This window comes from Penaeus chinensis, chromosome 41 (genome assembly GCF_019202785.1).
Source record: "Penaeus chinensis breed Huanghai No. 1 chromosome 41, ASM1920278v2, whole genome shotgun sequence".
Lineage (NCBI taxonomy): Eukaryota > Metazoa > Arthropoda > Malacostraca > Decapoda > Penaeidae > Penaeus > Penaeus chinensis.
The window spans coordinates 5,773,760-5,783,759 of NC_061859.1; the positions used below are offsets into that span (position 1 = coordinate 5,773,760).

Here is a 10,000-nt window from a genome sequence, read left to right on the forward strand (position 1 = left end):
GGTTATCCAGTATTTTTGTTGCCTGTGCTCGTTTTATATTTATCGCAGCCGGGGTGTCTGGTAGCGAAGTTTAACGGCCGGGAGTATATGATATCGAGACAGTTTCTCAGTGAGTGTGTGAACTTAAAATGTTATTCATGGCGGGAAGAGAAAGAAAGTGATGAGGGCTATAATAAGCAGTGTTCATTTTTTCTTTCGTTGTTTACTTTCCGTCTGTATGTGAGATGATAATATATACAGTTTCCTTTCTTGTTTTTGGCACATTTAGCCGATACTGAACAAGTGTATGATCTGTAGCATGAAAGGGCTGGTTAACTCGAGCGGCGAAGCACTTTGATCCTTATTCTTATCCATCCATCCTCCTTCACTCTCTCTTTTTTCCCTTCGCCTCTCCTCTAAAATTTAAGAACCCGTAACTGCTGCAGCTCTTTTTCCACACAGGGGGAGGAGAGGGGGCGGAGAGGAGAGTGGTGGGAAGGGGGAACAGCGGGAAAGGGGTTAGGGGAAGAGGGTGGTGGGGAGGGGGTGCCGGGGGTAGAATGGCGGGGAGGGGGTGCAGAGGGGAGAATGGTGGGGAGGGGGTGCAGGGGGGAGACTGGTGGGAAAGGGGTGATGAGGGGAAGGAGAGTAGTGAATAGGGGAAGAGATGGCAGAGAGGAGTAGAGTGTGTTGATGAGGGGACGGGAAGGGGGCGAGATCAGCAGAGGAGGTGGAAAGGGGAGCAGAGACGGCAGAGGTGGGTGAGGGCGCGGAAGGAGCAGGGGGGACGGGAGGTGATGAGTAGGCAGCAGGACAGAGAGGGGGGGTCGAGGACAGTGGGTAGGTGGGCAGAGGGGGAAGGGGTGGAAGGCAGCAGTGCGTGACAACCCGGACTCTGCTAAATAGTTAATACAAGGTGTGGGAAGGGACTCATAACACAAGGGAGAGTGCCAGGTGGGTCGGATCGTCGGGGGCACAGAGGTCAGGAGGATGTGGGTATGTTGGGCGTTATGGGGCGTGGGGAGAGGAAGGGGGTTGGATGTGAGGCAATGGGGAAGGGGGGGGTATTAGAAAATATTTACGAGATGTATTACGTCACACGCCCCTTCTTACACGTATGCGGAGACTTCGCTACCGTCGATAAATATTTCACCACTACGTGACTCGATTTATGACGTGTATATAGATTATGTGAGCCAGTTTTATACTACAATGTTTAGATCGATGTAAAAAAAAAAAAAAAAAATTGATGGCTTGTAAATAAGGCATCTGCTGGTAATCAAATCGATATGTTGAAAAAATATGTCTTTTATCACTTTCATTCTCATTTCACATTTCACATTTTACAATCGCAGAGTTTACAACTGAAATTCGACAGGCCTCCAGTGTAGGCTTCCACGAACCACGTCATCGCCTTCATCGATCAGCTGATTTCAACCCGTTACCAGTTCCTCTGGTTTAAACATAACTTACGAGACATTCCCGTTTACACTGTGCGCTTCCTGAAGTTAACTGTATTAGTGAAATTGGTGTTTTAATGTTTCTAATGGTAAACATGTTTTGTGTTATGGAGGATAATGACGAGGCAAGATTATAAATAATGAGAAAAAAGAAGAAAGAAATGAAAGGGAAGGAAAACCGAAAGAAAAAATACTAAATAAATAGACATATTAAACAGCTGTCAGAATTTTAGAAAAAGCAAAAATCAAACCCGATTTTTTTTTTTTTAATTTAAAAAAAAAAAAAAAAAAGCCACTGTACAATTCCATTCCCTATGCGAAACTCTGAAGTGGCCATTTTTAGGGAACGCAGGAAGTGGTCAAACGCCAACTTGCATTTGCTAAGCGTGAACGGAGTAATACCACAAATCTTGTAAGTTGCGAAGCCTATGAAAAAATGGAAAATAATATTTTCGTTTCAGTGTAGGAATGTATAGAAACGAAAATACAAATGATACGCCGATTTATAATAAGATAGGAGGGGACTATATCTATGTATGTATATATATGAATATGTTTATATATATATGTATATGAATATTTATATATATATACATATATATGTGTGTGTATATACATATATATATAGATATGTATATCTATACACATACATATATGTATATATACATATATATTTATACATATACACATATATACATACATACATATAAGTGTGTGCATGTGTATATATATACATATATATTTATGCATGCATATATATATATATTTATATATACTTATATATATTTATACATACATATAAGTAAATGTATGTATGTATATGTATATATATATAATATATATGTTTATGTATACATATATTATATATATGAAATATATATATAGAGAGAGATAGTTATATATACACGCATATATACATATATAAAGACATATTTATACGTATATATGTACACACACACACACATATATACATATACATACATATGTGTGTGTGTGTGTGTGTGTGTATACGTGTATATATATATACAGATATATATATATATACAGAGAGAAAGAGAATTTCCTGATGGACAAAGTGAAAAGCAAGATGAAAGTGCAGTTTTAGTGCTCGAAAATTCTGGTGGAAACAGGTTAAACTAAGTTCATAAATACACATAGTTAGTGGATCTACTGTGATCATTATATAGCAGTATAACCGTAATGTACAAGATTAATCCATGACCACACACTCACATACATGTATATGTATATATGTATATATTAATTTATATGCACATGCACACACACACACACACACACACACACACACACACACACACACACACACACACACACACACACACACACACACACACACACACACACACACACACGCGCACACACACACACGCACGTGTGTGTGTATATATATATATAAACACACACACACACACATGTATATGCGCGCGCGCACACACACACACACACACACACACACACACACACACACACACACACACACACACACACACACACACACACACACACACATACACACACAGGAGTGTGTACATATAAATTAATATATACATATATATGTATATATATATAATATATATACACACTGTATGTATGTGTACATATATATAATTATATATGTATATATATATATATATATATATATGACTGCCGGGATGGTCCAGTGGTTAGATCATTGGACTCCTAACCTCCTATATCGTCTTGTCACACGCAGATGCCGTAGGGGAAGTCGCCGCCGTGGCACAAGTGTTAGCGCGCCGAACCACGGTTGATTAGGAAAGGCATCCAATCAGGCAAGGGTTACAGTGCCATATAACATCTCAATAGTGAATTGAGAGAGGCCTATGTACTGCAGTGAAATATATATAATTATATATATATATGTATATATGTATGTATGCATGTATATGTATGTATGTATATATATACATATATATATATATATATATATATATATATATATATATATATATATATATATATATATATATAAGTATATATAGACAGCCAGACATGCAGAGAGAGAGAGAGAGAGAGAGAGAGAGAGAGAGAGAGAGAGAGAGAGAGAGAGAGAGAGAGAGAGAGAGAGAGAGAGAGAGGAGAAAGAGACAGACAGACAGATATAGAAACAGAGTGAGAAGCAGACAATAACAGTAAACACATGTGCAGAATGACCACCTGAGAGAATGAGTCAGAGAACAAGTGTGGCGTTTCCCTGTTTTCTCCCGTTTTGTTCGTGTTCACTGTATATTTCTTTTCTTTCCTTTTGTAATATAATTGTTTTATAATAATAATGCATATACACCAACTAATCAATCACGAAACCCACTCACATACATCCTTACGTGGCAACAGTTGAATATGTTAAATGTGTAATAAAACTGGAGTCCTTTAAATATGCCGCGTTGGGATAGAAAGTAATTTGCTAGTTGGCTTTTTTCTGTGGGATTGTGGCAGCGCATTCCTCTGCTGTTTTATGCCTGCTTTGAATGTCACCTTTTTTTATATGTCAGTTGAGGACACACACACACACACACACACACACACACACACACACACACACACACACACACACACACACACACACATACACACACACAAAATGAAGCTGTGAATGGGTGTATATATATATGTATACCAAGGTAAGAAGCCCGTTTCAAAGTCCACAGCGCCATTGCGTATAAGTTTAAATGCCAAGGTTTCCTCCACTTGCCAAGGCGTCTCGGGTTAAAGGTAAATCAGATGTGCCATTTCAAAATGATGGATAAACAGAACTCCATTGACCTTTGCTTTATACAGATATGCAGGAAATCATAAACTTGATACATACTGAGTCTGTTACCGTTCATTGTACAGAACCGGTCAGCTTTGTCTTTCGAAATTGGTCAGAGCTTAAATCACTCGTTTTCTACTGCTAATAAACCTTCACAAAATAGGGCGGGCTGTTGGGAGTGTCTCTAGCGCCTTTCATCGTAACCTCGCCACGTTGGGTAGGAAGATGTTTTTTTTTTTTTTTTTTTTTTTTTTCTTGCTTCGGACTACTTTCACTCGTCCGTCGGTCTTCTTCAATGTAGCTTTTGTGCGATTGTTATTTATTTTCATTTCCTTGTGGATTGTTATTCACTTCGTTTAGCAGCCATTTTTCGGTTTATTAAGTATTTTCCTTTTATTGTTCATCTCTACGAATTATAAATTTTCTACTTTTCTCATCTCAGGCAATCAAAAGTCAAATCCATCTGGTTTTCTGTGCTGTGGCATATATCTTAATATAATTATCACCGGAAGAAAACTAAATTCTCAATCAATTGTCTAAAAACCTCCAATTCACAGTCAATCAAGTTCCACCTCGATAACACAGAAAAAAAAAATCATGAAGAAAAGAAACACAAGTAGTCCACCATCCACACACTCCAGTTCCTCCAATACAATCGAAAGAACAGATGACAATTTTCACAGCCTCTCTTCCCAAACGATCGAGCGACGCAGGTGGGAAGCGACGAGAGCCTCAGACCGACCTGCTCCAGACGCACAACATCACACATCGACCATCAGAGCGGGACTGTTCGCTCGACTCCATCGCTGCCTCCCGGTTCTCGCCACCTAGCACGAACGCACACACGCACGTACATACACATAGGCACATACACACGTACACAATCGCCGCCCGTGTTCGCTCTTAATGGCGTGGATAACGTCATAGAGAGTTAACGGGAAATTACACTTGTAGATAACTAATTTTCTGTTACACGGAACTTTTCTTTTGATAAAGAAATAACAGCTGATTCTATGACAACATTGCGCATATTTTGCTTAGCATAATTTGCACTTCCCGTTGTACTGCATTACATAACACTGCAGCAAATTGCGACGTTATGAATGCTCTTTGGACACCAACAAACGCATATATTCGTAGACACGACAACAGAAACGAGAGAGAGTAAGGGATGGATAAACAGATTAGATTAACAAGTATATAAGGAGAAATGGAAAGAAAGTTCCGTGCAAGTATTCATATTTCAATATGAATATATAAGTCTGTGTATGTGTGCATATATATATATATATATATATATATATATGTGTGTGTGTGTGTGTGTATAAATATGTGTGTGTTTGTGTGCATGCATGTGTATATATATGTGTGTGTGTGTGTGTGTGTGTGTGTGTGTGTGTGTGTGTGTGTGTGTGTGTGTGTGTGTGTGTGTGTGTGTGTGTGTGTGTGTGTGTAGAGAGAGTGAGAGAAAGAGAGAGGGAGAGGGGGAGACAGGCAGATAGAGATGCAGGCATGCAGGCGGGCAGATAGAGAGGCAGGCAGACAGACCGACAGGCAGACAAACAGAGAAAAAGAGACAGACAAATAGACAGATAAAAGAGACAGGGAAACTCACACACAGAATGAGAGAGAGAAGGCGAACGCGAGGATGCTACAAACCTCATCCTCAATTATTTTCTCCCTCGCACTGCTTTCCACCCCCCTTCATCCACTAACTCCCCCTTAATCCACCGGCCCGCTTCATCCACCGCTAAAGCCACAAGCATGTCCAATCTAGTTCGCCTTCGTCATCACAGTCGCCACACTCTCCAGCTCTCCTTCTATCTCGCCATCACAAGCTGCTATACTAGATAATTCACAGATAATATGGCAACTTTGTAAGTAGTTCTAGGCGATTTTCTATGCATTTATATGTTTTTTTTCCGTTAATTAATTTTGGTTAGAATTGTTCAGTGATTTTTTAAACTTGTGAATGGTTTGGCATTACGAAATATTCTGTATTTGTTAAATATGTTAACTTTTTACTAGTGAGGCCATGCATAATTTATACGTCCGGTGGTTACGTCGAAGAGGAACCATTTGCTCGGTGTTTCTCAATATTATCTTTATTCATTATATTACACACACACTTTAATTTCTTATCATCCCTGCGGCTTTCAAATACAAAGCAAATAAAATGTATGACGCGGGGCAGGATTATGATCAGCTAATGTCATTAGTGATGTTCCTTTGTTCCTTTCTGCATTGACTCTTTGCTTTAACGCTTGGTCTTCTTTTAAAAAAATAACTATGAAATACCGAAAAAAATCGATGCCCCTCTTCCCCAGGTGCCCTACGTACTTACTTACATTGGCCAATGGCTAATCCAAGGTCGATGAAATGCTTGGGTAATTTTAGAACTGGTGCTGTGACCTCGTCTTCCCCGCATCAGTAAGTTCCACGACCCATTCCTAATCACACACACACACACACACACACACACACACACACACACACACACACACACACATACACACACACGCACACGCACATAGATAAATAGACAGAGAGGTAGATAGATATATAGATAGACATAGCTACAGACACACATACACTCACACACACACACACACACACACACACACACACACACACACACACACAAACAAACAAACACAAGATCAATCTCAACTCCCTTTCCTCCCAAGAATTAAACTCCCTCCTTTCACTTATAGATCCAATAGTCTAAACACCCCATTAAACATTTGCTTCCATTTTGGTCGGTTTTCCTTGTACGCTTACTAAACGCTCCGCCGCCGCCACCGCAGAATGTTATAATCACCGTCCGTGTTACAGATTTCATTACCACTTCTCTTGCACCTCTTGCGAAATTTTTGTAAATTCTGAGCTACAAGTATCTCATATTAGAGGATTTAATTAGATCTGATCAGGAAGGAAAAGAACGTGCAATACTGTAGGTTTAGGATTTCGTTTAGTTTATTTCCACCGAGGATAATTTTTCGCGCTGTTTCGAATGCTCATCCTTGACTCCCTTCTTGGGTGTGAAAACCATGAAGGACTTTTTTTTTTTTTTATCTAATCTTAGAATTTGTTCACGAGCTTTTGTGTGTCTTTTTCTATGTTGGAATTTCTGGATTTTTTAAAAATTTATTTATTTACTAGAATTGCTTTATTCTGATTTTCTTAATTCGTTATCTAATGAATATCAATGTGAATTTAGCTTTTAAAATAACTATGTGATGTTTCGATATGACAGTATAATTACAAATAAATAGTAATTAAGCATGCAAATTCATAAATGAATACATAACATAAAGGCAAACAGAGAGACAGAGACAGATAAACAGTCGGACATAAATAAATGATAATTTAACCGGATCCCATTCATATTGCTATCGGATAGACCATACTGATTCAATACCACCTTAATAAGCTAAATATTTACACAACCAAACGTGGAAATAACCCTCTCGATGCGCATCCAGGCATACAGAAACTGCGGAACACTTTCTAACTAGTTTCGCGTGAAGGAATTTATGCATGCACCCCCCCTCCTCCTTATCGCCCCCCCCCCCCCCTCCTTCATGGGAACCTCTATTCCTTATCGCTTCGTTACTTCTTTTCACCCAAATTTGTTTAAATTGTGTTTGTTCTGGGTGTGTACATATATATTTATCTACTTATATACATACAAACACGCGCGCGCGCGCACATGTGTGTGCGTGTGTGTGTGTGTGTGTGTGTGTGTGTGTGTGTGTGTGTGTGTGTGTGTGTGTGTGTGTGTGTGTGTGTGTGTGTGTGTTTGTGTGTGTTTGTGTGTACTTACATATTTGGTTGCATACACACAGCCATACAGACATGTTTACACGACCTTTCTTTGTATCATAAACATGCACATCCACTCATTATGCACAGATCGCATACACTTACAAAAAGTATATCGCAAAATTCAATAACAGATACTGAATCAGAGATCTCGAAGACATAACGTCAATATGACTCTAAGAAAACGCAGTAACTAAAAAAATACATCAGTCATGGCCTAGACTTGACTTTTACAAAAGACAACAAGGTAAAACCACAGGTAATTCGATTTATGTTCCTCCAAGGTTTGTTTTCTGCAACATTTATGACGTCGCCCCCGCATATAAGTTTGTCTGCACTTTTGTTTTCTGTTTGAAACCGCGACTTGGGATTTTTTTTTATTCGATTTGATAAATGTTCTTTTATATTTTACTTATTAGGTTGTCTCTTTCTGTGTATTCCTGCAATTACTGTTGCCGATTCAGTTGTAAAAACGCTAAATGATTTCGGAACTTCGATCAGCCTCGCCCTTCTGCCTAAATGATTATGTTTGATGACAGCTAATAACAATTATTGTGGAGGAAACCGCCGATATAATAGGAGTATTGATTGTTACGCATAGTGTGAAATATCGGATCAAGTGAAAATATATATAAAATATAAATACAAAACGAAGCAAACCACAGAACGCGAGGATTATCATTACATCCGTATCCCTTTGGGCAACTAAGGAACGAGGAGATACAGGAATTATACAGGAATTCCTTACACGAAATGCTGCACTGATCTCATCTAAATGCAATATCCGAATAAAATTCTCAGCAGTTGCTAGTAACCAAAATTGCTACGGTACAGCCAATTGCTTATATTCTAGATGTACATTCCTCACGCCTTAACGAGTGTCCTACACTGGGAGGCACGAATTTCATGAGGAACTACTGCCGCATTAGATAAGTACTGTTAATGTCTGATATCACCACACACACACACAGAATATGTATATGTGTGTATGTGTGTTTATATATATATATATATATATATATAAACATAAGTATCCACATTCTCTCTCTCTCTATATATATATATTTTTTCTTCACATATATGTATATATATCTATATATATGTATATATATATATATATTTATATATGTGTATATATATTTATATATATATGTATATATGTATATATATGTGTGTGTGTGTGTGTGTGTGTGTGTGTGTGTGTGTGTGTGTGTGTGTGTGTGTGTGTGTGTGTGTGTGTGTGTGTACACACACAGATAAATATATACACACATATGTACATATATATATATATATAAACATATATATATATATATGTGTGTGTGTGTGTGTGTGTGTGTGAGTGTGTGTGTGTGTTTGTATGTGTGTGTGTGTGTGTGTGTGTGTGTGTGTGTGTGCGTGTGTGTGTGTGCGTGTGTGTGTGTATGTGTATGTATATATGTGCATGTATATATGTGCATGTATATATGTGTATGTATATATGTGTATGTGTGTGTGTATGTATATATGTATATATATAGGCACACACACACACACACACATATATACATATTATATTTCACATTGAATTTTATACAGATGAGAGTTAACATTCACGAAATGAAAAACTGCTTCCCGTATGAAATTTCTAGAAAGAAATTATTTACGAAGGGCGCTGTTCCCGCACCAGCAGGTGTGGGGCGGGTTCCACGAAATTACTTCACACTGGAGAAAATTTAGATTCATGGAATCGCCCTTTCCCCTTCTCCATTTTCATCATTGTCTAACCAGAAGAATAATGCAAATGCCAGCTATTAGTTCATCGAGAATAACTATCCGCTATTCACTAGTAATAGCAGAGGACATAACAATTCTTGACAAGTCATCAAGTGAATATTCAGATGGCCATTTCATATGCAAACCATCCGACCGGATATCTGCATAATACATGTCAGTTGGCATCTGC

At 38.4% G+C, this 10,000-nt stretch overlaps 1 protein-coding gene across 1 annotated transcript in view; it reads right to left on the bottom strand.

Annotated features, from left to right (window-relative positions):
- The window catches only part of LOC125047500, a 23,313-nt gene extending 18,239 nt beyond the window's left edge, over nucleotides 1-5,074 (bottom strand). The window contains exon 1 of the mRNA XM_047645737.1: nucleotides 4,973-5,074. The gene's annotated coding sequence lies outside the window, so the exon portion shown is untranslated. The remainder of the gene's footprint in view (nucleotides 1-4,972) is intronic.
- Nucleotides 5,075-10,000: the final 4,926 nt, after the last annotated feature.